Here is a 16,369-nt window from a genome sequence, read left to right as displayed (position 1 = left end):
GGCTGAGAGGATTGTTGAGGTTGGGAGAGCAAATGCAGACCCTTTTAAGTAATACGGCATTGTATCCAATCCATGGGTCGCAAATGTCCAGATGGAAGGGAATCTTCCTACAACTAAAGCATGCATGGGAAACCCAGAGGATGGTACACCGTGTGATCGGGAAAGGTTTCTAAAATGCACCTCATTTCTGATCTACTGGTGCGCGGGATCGCCATTCCAGCCACATCACTAACAATCTCCCTACTTGGAGAATCAGCACCTGTAACCCCCTGTTTCGTACAGTTTGCAATTTTTCCGGAGGATGAACGGGATGAGGGGGAATCAATGAGAGAATAGCTCCAGGTGTTTGGACAGGCACACGTCACTCTAATTTCCAATCAGGACGAAGAATTACCCAAAGGCTCACTGCCCCCCGGAACCAGAATAGGGCCTGAAGCAATCCTGCGGTTTTGTGGCCAGCTCCCAAAAAAGAGAGTTGAAAAATGGACCTCAGGGGCACTGCAATTCACAAACCTGCAGGGTTATAAATGAAAACTCTCATCCTAAAATATATGGAAGTAAGGCAACGAAGAGGATTTGAAAGCGAGACAGAATTGCAGAAAACAGTTTTCAAGAGGTAGATTGGACTCGCCTTTAAAGCACATGAAATGCTGCAAAACGTCGACTATAGTGCAGATGGCCAAAAAGGGCGTAGGCTTTTGTTCCTGAATATATTCAGGAAAAAACACTCAAGCCCTTTTTGGCCAACCAATCAAGCAGGCAATGCAAATCAGCACTACAAAAAGTCTCACTTTGCATCGGTCAAAAGGGCCATCCTGAAAAATTGGAAAAAGTAGAAATGCAGGACAGGCCATGGAGAAAAGGGAGCCTTGTTACGCTGATGGGCGGAATGTAAGTTGCCAACGGCCACTCTGGAGAAGTGTATGGTGTTTCCTAAAGCATGTAAAAAACAGACCTACTGAGCATAGGGCACTTCCACTCAAGGGCGTATATCACGGGAAAACCGAACATTGACAGGACACAAGCACCCCCAAGTATAAGGCTGCTCTGTTTAAAAGAATCTCGACTTCGGTACACCTTAAATATCCCAGAAAAGAGAAAAATGGATAAAGAAGCTGTGGTACATATGTACAGTGGAATATCACTCAGCCATGGAATCAATGTCATAAGCCTAGTAGCAGCACAGTGAGTCGATTTAGGTACAATGATTCTAAGTGAAATAAGTCACACAGAAAAAGAAACTTAACATAAGATAGCCCATAGACAGAGAAGGTAAAATTCGCTCTATGTAAACTGAATTACGAAACAGAACAGAGTCACACATTTAGAAAGCACACTTATGGCTGCTGAAGGGGAAAGCAGATGTGAGGTGATGCATAAAACAAGAGTTTGAAGTTAGCTCAGACACCGTTCCAGAAACCAAATATGCAATAGACCAGATCTACTCATTTCTCAATGAACTGGACTCAACACACTCTATTCTCCGCAGAAGCATATATCTGACTAGTAAGAATGTTGAAAAATATTTACTGATATCTCTCTGTCAGTGAGTCAAGTGGGTACAAATCGGCATAAACACAGCAGTGAAAATAATCTAAACCCCATTATAAAAATAAATTACACACAATAAAAAGACAGAGAAAGAGAGAGAAATTCCTACAAAATTCATTCAGTGGATGTGATGCAACCTGCATTGAGCATATCCAGACCCACAGCCGGATGAGACATAACGCTGGACACGCTTGGGGATGAGAGGATTTTTGAGGTTTGGAGCGCAAAGGCAGACCCTTTAAAGTAATACGGCATGGTATCCAATATATGGGTCGCAAATATCCAGGTGGAAGGGAATCTTCCTACAGCTAAAACATGCATGGGAAACCCAGAGCATGGTACACTGTGTGATCGGGAAAGGTTTCTAAAACGCACCTAATTTCCGATCTGCTAGTGCGTGGGTTCGCCATTCCAGCGGCTTCACTAACAATCTACCCAGTTGGAGAATCAACACCTGTAACCCCCTGTTTAGTACAGTTTGCAATTTATCCGGAGGATGAACAGGATGAGGGGGAAACAATGAGAGACTAGCTCCAGGTGTTTGCACAGGCGCACGTCGCTCTAATTTCCAATCAGGACGAAGAATTAACCAAAGGCTCACCTGCCCCCCAGAACCAGAATAGGGCCTGAAGCAATCCTGCGGTTCTGCGGGCAGCTCCCCAAAAATCGTGTTGACAAATGGACCTCAGGGGCACTGCAATTCACAAAGCTGCAGGGTTATAAATGAAAACTATCGTCCAAAAATATATTGAGGTAAGGCAACGAAGAGGATTTGAAAGCGAGACAGAATTGCAGGAAACTGTTTTCAAGAGGTAGATTGGACTCGCCTTTAAAGCACATGAAATGCTGCAAAACGTCGACTAGAGTGCAGATGGCCAAAAAGGGCGTAGGCCTTTTTTCCTGAATATATTCAGGAAAAAACACTCAAGCCCTTTTTGGCCAACCAATCAAGCAGGCAATGCAAATCAGCACTACAAAGAAGTCTCACTTTGCATCGGTCAAAAGGGCCATCCTGAAAAAGTGGAAAAAACAGAAACGCAGGACAGGCAATGGAGAAATGGGAACCTTGTTACGCTGATGGGCGGAATGTAAGTTGCCAACGGCCACTCTGGAGAAGTGCATGGTGTCTCCTAAAACATCGAAAAAACACAGCTACAGAGCATAGGGCACTTCCGCCCAAGGGCGTATATCTTGGGAAAACCAAATATCGAAAGGACACAAGCACCCCAAAGTTTAGGGCTGCCCTGTTTACAAGAATCTCTACTTCGGTCCACCTTAAGTATCCCAGGAAAGAGAAAAATGAATACAGAAGCTGTGGTAATTATGTACAGTGGAATACCACTCAGCCATGAAATCAATGTCATAAGCCTAGTAGCAGCATAATGAGTGGATTTAGGTACGATGATTCTAAGTGAAATAAATCACACAGAAAAAGAAACTTATCATAAGATAGCCCTTAGACAGGGAAGGTAAAATTCCCTCTACGTGAACTGAATTACGAAACAGAACAGAGTCACACATTTAGGAAACATACTTATGGCTGCTTAAGAGGAAAGCAGAGGTGAGGTGATGCAAAAACAAGAGTTTGAAATTAGCTCAGACACCGTTCCATAAATCAAATACGCAATACACCAGATCTACTCATTGCTCAATGAACAGGACTCAACACACTCGATTCAACGCAGAAGCATATATCTATCTAGTAAGAATCTTGAAAAATATTTATTGATATCTCTCTGTCAGTGAATCAAGTGGGTACAAAGCGGAAAGAACACACCAGAGAAAATAAGCTAAACCCCATTATAAAAGTAAATTACACACAATAAAAAGACAGTGAAAGAGAGAGAAATTCTTACAAAATTCATTCAGTGGATGTGATGCAACCTGGATTGAGCACATCTAGACCACAGCCGGATGAGACATAACGCTGGACACGCTTAGGGCTGAGAGGATTGTTGAGGTTGGGAGAGCAAATGCAGACCCTTTTAAGTAATACGGCGTTGTATCCAATCCATGGGTCGCAAATGTCCAGATGGAAGGGAATCTTCCTACACCTAAAGCATGCATGGGAAACCCAGAGGATGGTACACCGTGTGATCGGGAAAGGTTTCTAAAATGCACCTCATTTCTGATCTACTGGTGCGCGGGATCGCCATTCCAGCCACATCACTAACAATCTCCCTACTTGGAGAATCAGCACCTGTAACCCCCTGTTTCGTACAGTTTGCAATTTTTCCGGAGGATGAACGGGATGAGGGGGAATCAATGAGAGAATAGCTCCAGGTGTTTGGACAGGCACACGTCACTCTAATTTCCAATCAGGACGAAGAATTACCCAAAGGCTCACTGCCCCCCGGAACCAGAATAGGGCCTGAAGCAATCCTGCGGTTTTGTGGCCAGCTCCCAAAAAAGAGAGTTGAAAAATGGACCTCAGGGGCACTGCAATTCACAAACCTGCAGGGTTATAAATGAAAACTCTCATCCTAAAATATATGGAAGTAAGGCAACGAAGAGGATTTGAAAGCGAGACAGAATTGCAGAAAACAGTTTTCAAGAGGTAGATTGGACTCGCCTTTAAAGCACATGAAATGCTGCAAAACGTCGACTATAGTGCAGATGGCCAAAAAGGGCGTAGGCTTTTGTTCCTGAATATATTCAGGAAAAAACACTCAAGCCCTTTTTGGCCAACCAATCAAGCAGGCAATGCAAATCAGCACTACAAAAAGTCTCACTTTGCATCGGTCAAAAGGGCCATCCTGAAAAATTGGAAAAAGTAGAAATGCAGGACAGGCCATGGAGAAAAGGGAGCCTTGTTACGCTGATGGGCGGAATGTAAGTTGCCAACGGCCACTCTGGAGAAGTGTATGGTGTTTCCTAAAGCATGTAAAAAACAGACCTACTGAGCATAGGGCACTTCCACTCAAGGGCGTATATCACGGGAAAACCGAACATTGACAGGACACAAGCACCCCCAAGTATAAGGCTGCTCTGTTTAAAAGAATCTCGACTTCGGTACACCTTAAATATCCCAGAAAAGAGAAAAATGGATAAAGAAGCTGTGGTACATATGTACAGTGGAATATCACTCAGCCATGGAATCAATGTCATAAGCCTAGTAGCAGCACAGTGAGTCGATTTAGGTACAATGATTCTAAGTGAAATAAGTCACACAGAAAAAGAAACTTAACATAAGATAGCCCATAGACAGAGAAGGTAAAATTCGCTCTATGTAAACTGAATTACGAAACAGAACAGAGTCACACATTTAGAAAGCACACTTATGGCTGCTGAAGGGGAAAGCAGATGTGAGGTGATGCATAAAACAAGAGTTTGAAGTTAGCTCAGACACCGTTCCAGAAACCAAATATGCAATAGACCAGATCTACTCATTTCTCAATGAACTGGACTCAACACACTCTATTCTCCGCAGAAGCATATATCTGACTAGTAAGAATGTTGAAAAATATTTACTGATATCTCTCTGTCAGTGAGTCAAGTGGGTACAAATCGGCATAAACACAGCAGTGAAAATAATCTAAACCCCATTATAAAAATAAATTACACACAATAAAAAGACAGAGAAAGAGAGAGAAATTCCTACAAAATTCATTCAGTGGATGTGATGCAACCTGCATTGAGCATATCCAGACCCACAGCCGGATGAGACATAACGCTGGACACGCTTGGGGATGAGAGGATTTTTGAGGTTTGGAGCGCAAAGGCAGACCCTTTAAAGTAATACGGCATGGTATCCAATATATGGGTCGCAAATATCCAGGTGGAAGGGAATCTTCCTACAGCTAAAACATGCATGGGAAACCCAGAGCATGGTACACTGTGTGATCGGGAAAGGTTTCTAAAACGCACCTAATTTCCGATCTGCTAGTGCGTGGGTTCGCCATTCCAGCGGCTTCACTAACAATCTACCCAGTTGGAGAATCAACACCTGTAACCCCCTGTTTAGTACAGTTTGCAATTTATCCGGAGGATGAACAGGATGAGGGGGAAACAATGAGAGACTAGCTCCAGGTGTTTGCACAGGCGCACGTCGCTCTAATTTCCAATCAGGACGAAGAATTAACCAAAGGCTCACCTGCCCCCCAGAACCAGAATAGGGCCTGAAGCAATCCTGCGGTTCTGCGGGCAGCTCCCCAAAAATCGTGTTGACAAATGGACCTCAGGGGCACTGCAATTCACAAAGCTGCAGGGTTATAAATGAAAACTATCGTCCAAAAATATATTGAGGTAAGGCAACGAAGAGGATTTGAAAGCGAGACAGAATTGCAGGAAACTGTTTTCAAGAGGTAGATTGGACTCGCCTTTAAAGCACATGAAATGCTGCAAAACGTCGACTAGAGTGCAGATGGCCAAAAAGGGCGTAGGCCTTTTTTCCTGAATATATTCAGGAAAAAACACTCAAGCCCTTTTTGGCCAACCAATCAAGCAGGCAATGCAAATCAGCACTACAAAGAAGTCTCACTTTGCATCGGTCAAAAGGGCCATCCTGAAAAAGTGGAAAAAACAGAAACGCAGGACAGGCAATGGAGAAATGGGAACCTTGTTACGCTGATGGGCGGAATGTAAGTTGCCAACGGCCACTCTGGAGAAGTGCATGGTGTCTCCTAAAACATCGAAAAAACACAGCTACAGAGCATAGGGCACTTCCGCCCAAGGGCGTATATCTTGGGAAAACCAAATATCGAAAGGACACAAGCACCCCAAAGTTTAGGGCTGCCCTGTTTACAAGAATCTCTACTTCGGTCCACCTTAAGTATCCCAGGAAAGAGAAAAATGAATACAGAAGCTGTGGTAATTATGTACAGTGGAATACCACTCAGCCATGAAATCAATGTCATAAGCCTAGTAGCAGCATAATGAGTGGATTTAGGTACGATGATTCTAAGTGAAATAAATCACACAGAAAAAGAAACTTATCATAAGATAGCCCTTAGACAGGGAAGGTAAAATTCCCTCTACGTGAACTGAATTACGAAACAGAACAGAGTCACACATTTAGGAAACATACTTATGGCTGCTTAAGAGGAAAGCAGAGGTGAGGTGATGCAAAAACAAGAGTTTGAAATTAGCTCAGACACCGTTCCATAAATCAAATACGCAATACACCAGATCTACTCATTGCTCAATGAACAGGACTCAACACACTCGATTCAACGCAGAAGCATATATCTATCTAGTAAGAATCTTGAAAAATATTTATTGATATCTCTCTGTCAGTGAATCAAGTGGGTACAAAGCGGAAAGAACACACCAGAGAAAATAAGCTAAACCCCATTATAAAAGTAAATTACACACAATAAAAAGACAGTGAAAGAGAGAGAAATTCTTACAAAATTCATTCAGTGGATGTGATGCAACCTGGATTGAGCACATCTAGACCACAGCCGGATGAGACATAACGCTGGACACGCTTAGGGCTGAGAGGATTGTTGAGGTTGGGAGAGCAAATGCAGACCCTTTTAAGTAATACGGCGTTGTATCCAATCCATGGGTCGCAAATGTCCAGATGGAAGGGAATCTTCCTACACCTAAAGCATGCATGGGAAACCCAGAGGATGGTACACCGTGTGATCGGGAAAGGTTTCTAAAATGCACCTCATTTCTGATCTACTGGTGCGCGGGATCGCCATTCCAGCCACATCACTAACAATCTCCCTACTTGGAGAATCAGCACCTGTAACCCCCTGTTTCGTACAGTTTGCAATTTTTCCGGAGGATGAACGGGATGAGGGGGAATCAATGAGAGAATAGCTCCAGGTGTTTGGACAGGCACACGTCACTCTAATTTCCAATCAGGACGAAGAATTACCCAAAGGCTCACTGCCCCCCGGAACCAGAATAGGGCCTGAAGCAATCCTGCGGTTTTGTGGCCAGCTCCCAAAAAAGAGAGTTGAAAAATGGACCTCAGGGGCACTGCAATTCACAAACCTGCAGGGTTATAAATGAAAACTCTCATCCTAAAATATATGGAAGTAAGGCAACGAAGAGGATTTGAAAGCGAGACAGAATTGCAGAAAACAGTTTTCAAGAGGTAGATTGGACTCGCCTTTAAAGCACATGAAATGCTGCAAAACGTCGACTATAGTGCAGATGGCCAAAAAGGGCGTAGGCTTTTGTTCCTGAATATATTCAGGAAAAAACACTCAAGCCCTTTTTGGCCAACCAATCAAGCAGGCAATGCAAATCAGCACTACAAAAAGTCTCACTTTGCATCGGTCAAAAGGGCCATCCTGAAAAATTGGAAAAAGTAGAAATGCAGGACAGGCCATGGAGAAAAGGGAGCCTTGTTACGCTGATGGGCGGAATGTAAGTTGCCAACGGCCACTCTGGAGAAGTGTATGGTGTTTCCTAAAGCATGTAAAAAACAGACCTACTGAGCATAGGGCACTTCCACTCAAGGGCGTATATCACGGGAAAACCGAACATTGACAGGACACAAGCACCCCCAAGTATAAGGCTGCTCTGTTTAAAAGAATCTCGACTTCGGTACACCTTAAATATCCCAGAAAAGAGAAAAATGGATAAAGAAGCTGTGGTACATATGTACAGTGGAATATCACTCAGCCATGGAATCAATGTCATAAGCCTAGTAGCAGCACAGTGAGTCGATTTAGGTACAATGATTCTAAGTGAAATAAGTCACACAGAAAAAGAAACTTAACATAAGATAGCCCATAGACAGAGAAGGTAAAATTCGCTCTATGTAAACTGAATTACGAAACAGAACAGAGTCACACATTTAGAAAGCACACTTATGGCTGCTGAAGGGGAAAGCAGATGTGAGGTGATGCATAAAACAAGAGTTTGAAGTTAGCTCAGACACCGTTCCAGAAACCAAATATGCAATAGACCAGATCTACTCATTTCTCAATGAACTGGACTCAACACACTCTATTCTCCGCAGAAGCATATATCTGACTAGTAAGAATGTTGAAAAATATTTACTGATATCTCTCTGTCAGTGAGTCAAGTGGGTACAAATCGGCATAAACACAGCAGTGAAAATAATCTAAACCCCATTATAAAAATAAATTACACACAATAAAAAGACAGAGAAAGAGAGAGAAATTCCTACAAAATTCATTCAGTGGATGTGATGCAACCTGCATTGAGCATATCCAGACCCACAGCCGGATGAGACATAACGCTGGACACGCTTGGGGATGAGAGGATTTTTGAGGTTTGGAGCGCAAAGGCAGACCCTTTAAAGTAATACGGCATGGTATCCAATATATGGGTCGCAAATATCCAGGTGGAAGGGAATCTTCCTACAGCTAAAACATGCATGGGAAACCCAGAGCATGGTACACTGTGTGATCGGGAAAGGTTTCTAAAACGCACCTAATTTCCGATCTGCTAGTGCGTGGGTTCGCCATTCCAGCGGCTTCACTAACAATCTACCCAGTTGGAGAATCAACACCTGTAACCCCCTGTTTAGTACAGTTTGCAATTTATCCGGAGGATGAACAGGATGAGGGGGAAACAATGAGAGACTAGCTCCAGGTGTTTGCACAGGCACACGTCGCTCTAATTTCCAATCAGGACGAAGAATTAACCAAAGGCTCACCTGCCCCCCAGAACCAGAATAGGGCCTGAAGCAATCCTGCGGTTCTGCGGGCAGCTCCCCAAAAATCGTGTTGACAAATGGACCTCAGGGGCACTGCAATTCACAAAGCTGCAGGGTTATAAATGAAAACTATCGTCCAAAAATATATTGAGGTAAGGCAACGAAGAGGATTTGAAAGCGAGACAGAATTGCAGGAAACTGTTTTCAAGAGGTAGATTGGACTCGCCTTTAAAGCACATGAAATGCTGCAAAACGTCGACTAGAGTGCAGATGGCCAAAAAGGGCGTAGGCCTTTTTTCCTGAATATATTCAGGAAAAAACACTCAAGCCCTTTTTGGCCAACCAATCAAGCAGGCAATGCAAATCAGCACTACAAAGAAGTCTCACTTTGCATCGGTCAAAAGGGCCATCCTGAAAAAGTGGAAAAAACAGAAACGCAGGACAGGCAATGGAGAAATGGGAACCTTGTTACGCTGATGGGCGGAATGTAAGTTGCCAACGGCCACTCTGGAGAAGTGCATGGTGTCTCCTAAAACATCGAAAAAACACAGCTACAGAGCATAGGGCACTTCCGCCCAAGGGCGTATATCTTGGGAAAACCAAATATCGAAAGGACACAAGCACCCCAAAGTTTAGGGCTGCCCTGTTTACAAGAATCTCTACTTCGGTCCACCTTAAGTATCCCAGGAAAGAGAAAAATGAATACAGAAGCTGTGGTAATTATGTACAGTGGAATACCACTCAGCCATGAAATCAATGTCATAAGCCTAGTAGCAGCATAATGAGTGGATTTAGGTACGATGATTCTAAGTGAAATAAATCACACAGAAAAAGAAACTTATCATAAGATAGCCCTTAGACAGGGAAGGTAAAATTCCCTCTACGTGAACTGAATTACGAAACAGAACAGAGTCACACATTTAGGAAACATACTTATGGCTGCTTAAGAGGAAAGCAGAGGTGAGGTGATGCAAAAACAAGAGTTTGAAATTAGCTCAGACACCGTTCCATAAATCAAATACGCAATACACCAGATCTACTCATTGCTCAATGAACAGGACTCAACACACTCGATTCAACGCAGAAGCATATATCTATCTAGTAAGAATCTTGAAAAATATTTATTGATATCTCTCTGTCAGTGAATCAAGTGGGTACAAAGCGGAAAGAACACACCAGAGAAAATAAGCTAAACCCCATTATAAAAGTAAATTACACACAATAAAAAGACAGTGAAAGAGAGAGAAATTCTTACAAAATTCATTCAGTGGATGTGATGCAACCTGGATTGAGCACATCTAGACCACAGCCGGATGAGACATAACGCTGGACACGCTTAGGGCTGAGAGGATTGTTGAGGTTGGGAGAGCAAATGCAGACCCTTTTAAGTAATACGGCGTTGTATCCAATCCATGGGTCGCAAATGTCCAGATGGAAGGGAATCTTCCTACACCTAAAGCATGCATGGGAAACCCAGAGGATGGTACACCGTGTGATCGGGAAAGGTTTCTAAAATGCACCTCATTTCTGATCTACTGGTGCGCGGGATCGCCATTCCAGCCACATCACTAACAATCTCCCTACTTGGAGAATCAGCACCTGTAACCCCCTGTTTCGTACAGTTTGCAATTTTTCCGGAGGATGAACGGGATGAGGGGGAATCAATGAGAGAATAGCTCCAGGTGTTTGGACAGGCACACGTCACTCTAATTTCCAATCAGGACGAAGAATTACCCAAAGGCTCACTGCCCCCCGGAACCAGAATAGGGCCTGAAGCAATCCTGCGGTTTTGTGGCCAGCTCCCAAAAAAGAGAGTTGAAAAATGGACCTCAGGGGCACTGCAATTCACAAACCTGCAGGGTTATAAATGAAAACTCTCATCCTAAAATATATGGAAGTAAGGCAACGAAGAGGATTTGAAAGCGAGACAGAATTGCAGAAAACAGTTTTCAAGAGGTAGATTGGACTCGCCTTTAAAGCACATGAAATGCTGCAAAACGTCGACTATAGTGCAGATGGCCAAAAAGGGCGTAGGCTTTTGTTCCTGAATATATTCAGGAAAAAACACTCAAGCCCTTTTTGGCCAACCAATCAAGCAGGCAATGCAAATCAGCACTACAAAAAGTCTCACTTTGCATCGGTCAAAAGGGCCATCCTGAAAAATTGGAAAAAGTAGAAATGCAGGACAGGCCATGGAGAAAAGGGAGCCTTGTTACGCTGATGGGCGGAATGTAAGTTGCCAACGGCCACTCTGGAGAAGTGTATGGTGTTTCCTAAAGCATGTAAAAAACAGACCTACTGAGCATAGGGCACTTCCACTCAAGGGCGTATATCACGGGAAAACCGAACATTGACAGGACACAAGCACCCCCAAGTATAAGGCTGCTCTGTTTAAAAGAATCTCGACTTCGGTACACCTTAAATATCCCAGAAAAGAGAAAAATGGATAAAGAAGCTGTGGTACATATGTACAGTGGAATATCACTCAGCCATGGAATCAATGTCATAAGCCTAGTAGCAGCACAGTGAGTCGATTTAGGTACAATGATTCTAAGTGAAATAAGTCACACAGAAAAAGAAACTTAACATAAGATAGCCCATAGACAGAGAAGGTAAAATTCGCTCTATGTAAACTGAATTACGAAACAGAACAGAGTCACACATTTAGAAAGCACACTTATGGCTGCTGAAGGGGAAAGCAGATGTGAGGTGATGCATAAAACAAGAGTTTGAAGTTAGCTCAGACACCGTTCCAGAAACCAAATATGCAATAGACCAGATCTACTCATTTCTCAATGAACTGGACTCAACACACTCTATTCTCCGCAGAAGCATATATCTGACTAGTAAGAATGTTGAAAAATATTTACTGATATCTCTCTGTCAGTGAGTCAAGTGGGTACAAATCGGCATAAACACAGCAGTGAAAATAATCTAAACCCCATTATAAAAATAAATTACACACAATAAAAAGACAGAGAAAGAGAGAGAAATTCCTACAAAATTCATTCAGTGGATGTGATGCAACCTGCATTGAGCATATCCAGACCCACAGCCGGATGAGACATAACGCTGGACACGCTTGGGGATGAGAGGATTTTTGAGGTTTGGAGCGCAAAGGCAGACCCTTTAAAGTAATACGGCATGGTATCCAATATATGGGTCGCAAATATCCAGGTGGAAGGGAATCTTCCTACAGCTAAAACATGCATGGGAAACCCAGAGCATGGTACACTGTGTGATCGGGAAAGGTTTCTAAAACGCACCTAATTTCCGATCTGCTAGTGCGTGGGTTCGCCATTCCAGCGGCTTCACTAACAATCTACCCAGTTGGAGAATCAACACCTGTAACCCCCTGTTTAGTACAGTTTGCAATTTATCCGGAGGATGAACAGGATGAGGGGGAAACAATGAGAGACTAGCTCCAGGTGTTTGCACAGGCACACGTCGCTCTAATTTCCAATCAGGACGAAGAATTAACCAAAGGCTCACCTGCCCCCCAGAACCAGAATAGGGCCTGAAGCAATCCTGCGGTTCTGCGGGCAGCTCCCCAAAAATCGTGTTGACAAATGGACCTCAGGGGCACTGCAATTCACAAAGCTGCAGGGTTATAAATGAAAACTATCGTCCAAAAATATATTGAGGTAAGGCAACGAAGAGGATTTGAAAGCGAGACAGAATTGCAGGAAACTGTTTTCAAGAGGTAGATTGGACTCGCCTTTAAAGCACATGAAATGCTGCAAAACGTCGACTAGAGTGCAGATGGCCAAAAAGGGCGTAGGCCTTTTTTCCTGAATATATTCAGGAAAAAACACTCAAGCCCTTTTTGGCCAACCAATCAAGCAGGCAATGCAAATCAGCACTACAAAGAAGTCTCACTTTGCATCGGTCAAAAGGGCCATCCTGAAAAAGTGGAAAAAACAGAAACGCAGGACAGGCAATGGAGAAATGGGAACCTTGTTACGCTGATGGGCGGAATGTAAGTTGCCAACGGCCACTCTGGAGAAGTGCATGGTGTCTCCTAAAACATCGAAAAAACACAGCTACAGAGCATAGGGCACTTCCGCCCAAGGGCGTATATCTTGGGAAAACCAAATATCGAAAGGACACAAGCACCCCAAAGTTTAGGGCTGCCCTGTTTACAAGAATCTCTACTTCGGTCCACCTTAAGTATCCCAGGAAAGAGAAAAATGAATACAGAAGCTGTGGTAATTATGTACAGTGGAATACCACTCAGCCATGAAATCAATGTCATAAGCCTAGTAGCAGCATAATGAGTGGATTTAGGTACGATGATTCTAAGTGAAATAAATCACACAGAAAAAGAAACTTATCATAAGATAGCCCTTAGACAGGGAAGGTAAAATTCCCTCTACGTGAACTGAATTACGAAACAGAACAGAGTCACACATTTAGAAAACATACTTATGGCTGCTTAAGAGGAAAGCAGAGGTGAGGTGATGCAAAAACAAGAGTTTGAAATTAGCTCAGACACCGTTCCATAAATCAAATACGCAATACACCAGATCTACTCATTGCTCAATGAACAGGACTCAACACACTCGATTCAACGCAGAAGCATATATCTATCTAGTAAGAATCTTGAAAAATATTTATTGATATCTCTCTGTCAGTGAATCAAGTGGGTACAAAGCGGAAAGAACACACCAGAGAAAATAAGCTAAACCCCATTATAAAAGTAAATTACACACAATAAAAAGACAGTGAAAGAGAGAGAAATTCTTACAAAATTCATTCAGTGGATGTGATGCAACCTGGATTGAGCACATCTAGACCACAGCCGGATGAGACATAACGCTGGACACGCTTAGGGCTGAGAGGATTGTTGAGGTTGGGAGAGCAAATGCAGACCCTTTTAAGTAATACGGCGTTGTATCCAATCCATGGGTCGCAAATGTCCAGATGGAAGGGAATCTTCCTACACCTAAAGCATGCATGGGAAACCCAGAGGATGGTACACCGTGTGATCGGGAAAGGTTTCTAAAATGCACCTCATTTCTGATCTACTGGTGCGCGGGATCGCCATTCCAGCCACATCACTAACAATCTCCCTACTTGGAGAATCAGCACCTGTAACCCCCTGTTTCGTACAGTTTGCAATTTTTCCGGAGGATGAACGGGATGAGGGGGAATCAATGAGAGAATAGCTCCAGGTGTTTGGACAGGCACACGTCACTCTAATTTCCAATCAGGACGAAGAATTACCCAAAGGCTCACTGCCCCCCGGAACCAGAATAGGGCCTGAAGCAATCCTGCGGTTTTGTGGCCAGCTCCCAAAAAAGAGAGTTGAAAAATGGACCTCAGGGGCACTGCAATTCACAAACCTGCAGGGTTATAAATGAAAACTCTCATCCTAAAATATATGGAAGTAAGGCAACGAAGAGGATTTGAAAGCGAGACAGAATTGCAGAAAACAGTTTTCAAGAGGTAGATTGGACTCGCCTTTAAAGCACATGAAATGCTGCAAAACGTCGACTATAGTGCAGATGGCCAAAAAGGGCGTAGGCTTTTGTTCCTGAATATATTCAGGAAAAAACACTCAAGCCCTTTTTGGCCAACCAATCAAGCAGGCAATGCAAATCAGCACTACAAAAAGTCTCACTTTGCATCGGTCAAAAGGGCCATCCTGAAAAATTGGAAAAAGTAGAAATGCAGGACAGGCCATGGAGAAAAGGGAGCCTTGTTACGCTGATGGGCGGAATGTAAGTTGCCAACGGCCACTCTGGAGAAGTGTATGGTGTTTCCTAAAGCATGTAAAAAACAGACCTACTGAGCATAGGGCACTTCCACTCAAGGACGTATATCATGGGAAAACCGAACATTGACAGGACACAAGCACCCCCAAGTATAAGGCTGCTCTGTTTAAAAGAATCTCGACTTCGGTACACCTTAAATATCCCAGAAAAGAGAAAAATGGATAAAGAAGCTGTGGTACATATGTACAGTGGAATATCACTCAGCCATGGAATCAATGTCATAAGCCTAGTAGCAGCACAGTGAGTCGATTTAGGTACAATGATTCTAAGTGAAATAAGTCACACAGAAAAAGAAACTTAACATAAGATAGCCCATAGACAGAGAAGGTAAAATTCGCTCTATGTAAACTGAATTACGAAACAGAACAGAGTCACACATTTAGAAAGCACACTTATGGCTGCTGAAGGGGAAAGCAGATGTGAGGTGATGCATAAAACAAGAGTTTGAAGTTAGCTCAGACACCGTTCCAGAAACCAAATATGCAATAGACCAGATCTACTCATTTCTCAATGAACTGGACTCAACACACTCTATTCTCCGCAGAAGCATATATCTGACTAGTAAGAATGTTGAAAAATATTTACTGATATCTCTCTGTCAGTGAGTCAAGTGGGTACAAATCGGCATAAACACAGCAGTGAAAATAATCTAAACCCCATTATAAAAATAAATTACACACAATAAAAAGACAGAGAAAGAGAGAGAAATTCCTACAAAATTCATTCAGTGGATGTGATGCAACCTGCATTGAGCATATCCAGACCCACAGCCGGATGAGACATAACGCTGGACACGCTTGGGGATGAGAGGATTTTTGAGGTTTGGAGCGCAAAGGCAGACCCTTTAAAGTAATACGGCATGGTATCCAATATATGGGTCGCAAATATCCAGGTGGAAGGGAATCTTCCTACAGCTAAAACATGCATGGGAAACCCAGAGCATGGTACACTGTGTGATCGGGAAAGGTTTCTAAAACGCACCTAATTTCCGATCTGCTAGTGCGTGGGTTCGCCATTCCAGCGGCTTCACTAACAATCTACCCAGTTGGAGAATCAACACCTGTAACCCCCTGTTTAGTACAGTTTGCAATTTATCCGGAGGATGAACAGGATGAGGGGGAAACAATGAGAGACTAGCTCCAGGTGTTTGCACAGGCACACGTCGCTCTAATTTCCAATCAGGACGAAGAATTAACCAAAGGCTCACCTGCCCCCCAGAACCAGAATAGGGCCTGAAGCAATCCTGCGGTTCTGCGGGCAGCTCCCCAAAAATCGTGTTGACAAATGGACCTCAGGGGCACTGCAATTCACAAAGCTGCAGGGTTATAAATGAAAACTATCGTCCAAAAATATATTGAGGTAAGGCAACGAAGAGGATTTGAAAGCGAGACAGAATTGCAGGAAACTGTTTTCAAGAGGTAGATTGGACTCGCCTTTAAAGCACATGAAATGCTGC

The sequence above is a fragment of the Balaenoptera ricei genome, chromosome 4 (assembly GCF_028023285.1).
Source record: "Balaenoptera ricei isolate mBalRic1 chromosome 4, mBalRic1.hap2, whole genome shotgun sequence".
Taxonomy (NCBI): domain Eukaryota; kingdom Metazoa; phylum Chordata; class Mammalia; order Artiodactyla; family Balaenopteridae; genus Balaenoptera; species Balaenoptera ricei.
This window is presented reverse-complemented; position numbering follows the sequence as displayed.